We start from the raw sequence: 2,494 nt of genomic DNA on the forward strand, positions 1-2,494 counted from the left end.
AGTCCATCCTAAAGGAGATCGGTCCTGGGTGTTCATTGGAAGGACTGATGTTGAAGCTGAAAGTCCAATGCTTTGGCCACCTGATGCGGAGAGCTGACTCATTTGAAAAGACCCTGATGCTGGGAAAGATTGAGGGCAGGAGGAGAAGGGGATGACAGAGGATGAGATGGTTGGATGGCATCACTGACACAATGGACGTGGGTTTGGGTGGACTCCAGGAGTTAATGAGGGACAGGGAGGTCTGGTGTGCTGTGGTTCAAGGGGTTGCAAAAAGTCGGACATGACTGAGTGGCTGAACTGAACTGAACTGAATTGTGAGCTTTACCATGATGGCGGCTTATGATGGCAGAGTGTGTGGTGAGAGAGTGGCGCAAACGAGCCCGGAGGACCCTAAGCACCATTGATGGCAGCCAATGATCCCTAAGTGCTTAAGCTTGGCTGCCAGCTAGCACTCGAGACTGAAGCAAAAGACAGCCTGCCCAGTAATCACCTCTGGAAAGGTGACGATGGCCCTTCTGTACATTCTTTAAACATTGAAAACAAAAGCCAGACAGAAATGGTAAAAATAGATCACAATCCAGATTCTAGCTATTATATTAAAAAAAAAAATTGCTATCACTGGCTCACAAATGAGAACTTCCATTAGTAAATCATCCTACTTTTTGCTTTTGCAAGGATTAATTTTGCAATTTTAACTTATGCTGCCTCATTTTCTTTCTCCAATACTTCTGGGTAGAATTAAACTTTCAAGGTCCAGTGAAAGTGGCTGAAATTTCATTATCTTTTATGTCTCATCAAATTATTTACCTTGCCAGGCATTTGCCACCCACTTTTCTTCTGGAATTTCAATTCAAATTTACTTTAAAGAACAAGTGTGCTGCCTTCACTAATGAGAAACCCATGTTTGCAGTAAACAGAAGAGAGAAACACGAAAAACTCATTAGAAAAATAGAATTTGTTTTTGTAATGCCATTTAGGGTGTGATAGATTTGATGGAGAGGCGCTATGAGAATATACAAGCATGTAAATCCAATTTGTAGACGGAGTAATCACCATCTCCTCAAAGATTCTTCCTCTCATTATGAATTATGAATTCATAATGAATTATGGCTGAATTATGGCACCACATCTGTCTTGTCTCTGGTGTGAAAAGTGAAAGTGAAAGTAGCTCAGTCGTGTCCAACTCTTTGCGACCCCATAGACTGTATAGTCCATGGAATTCTCCAGGCCAGAATACTAGAGTGGGTAGCCTTTCCCTTATCCAGGGGATAACCCAGTGATCGAACCCAGGTCTCCTGCTTTGCAGGCATGAAAATCACTTGCAAATGTTTCAAGTACTTACATTGGTTTTAAGGTAGTCTACTTCTTTTGAGGATGGGAATTGTCTTCTATTATTTTATATTTATTTTCAGTCTCTCAGCCGGAAGTGAACTGAGGATGTTGTCTTGGGATATGATGAATAGGCATAAAATAAGCATGTGGTCCATATTCTCATGTTCTTTCCTTACTCTGTCCATTCCTATCACCACTACCAAGTGTGTAAAGCACACCTCAGGAAACAGTTCACAAATCGCTAACCTGGGGCTCGTTAGGATAGTGGTGCCTAGGAGGTTTAAAAATCATTAGTGTGATTTCCCACAACACTTTAATATAAACCCTCTATCAGTTGTGTATGACTCAGACCCCGTGGACTATAGCCCCTCAGGCTCCTCTGTCCATGGGATTCTCCAGGCAAGAGTACTGGAGTGGGTTGTCATTCCCTTCTCCAGGGGATCTTCCCTTCCAGGGATTGAGCCCTTGTCTTCTGCATTGCAGGCGGACTCTACCATCCAAGCCTCCTATACTTTAATATTATATGGTATTTAATATGAATATTGAATAATTTTTATACTATTTTATAAGACTGCTGCTGCTGCTAAGTCACTTCAATCGTGTCTGAGTCTGTGTGACCCCATAGACGGCAGCCCACCAGGCTCCTCCATTCCTGGGATTCTCCAGGCAAGAATACTGGAGTGGGCTACCATTTCCTTCTCCAATGCATGCATGCATGCTAAGTTGCTTCAGTCATGTCCAACTGTGTGCGACCCTATGAACAGCAGCCCACCAGGCTCCTCCACCCACAGGATTCTCCAGGCAAGAATACTGGAGTGGGTTGCCATGTCCTTCTCCAACTTTATAAGACTGTTTTATGCTAAACAAAGTGCAGGAAACTCAGGACTCAAAATTATAGTAATTATAACTTCAGGCAAATTCACTCAATTATAATGTATTTCAGACAATTTCTCCTAAGTAGGTAATGAAGGGTAGTTTGAGGTTGTCAAGGAGGATATATCGTGTGAAGAAGATGGTCTCTGGGTTTAAAGAGACCTGGGACAAATGTGTGTTTCTCCATTAGCAACCTTGTTAAATTATCCTATGTGAGGTTCAGCTGGCAATGCTGTAAAATGTCGATAATGATAATGACATTTATACACAGGATTCAGTAGGACAGGGC

The sequence above is a fragment of the Bison bison genome, unplaced genomic scaffold, assembly GCF_000754665.1.
Source record: "Bison bison bison isolate TAMUID 2011002044 unplaced genomic scaffold, Bison_UMD1.0 scf7180017864148, whole genome shotgun sequence".
NCBI classification, from domain to species: Eukaryota; Metazoa; Chordata; class Mammalia; order Artiodactyla; family Bovidae; genus Bison; species Bison bison.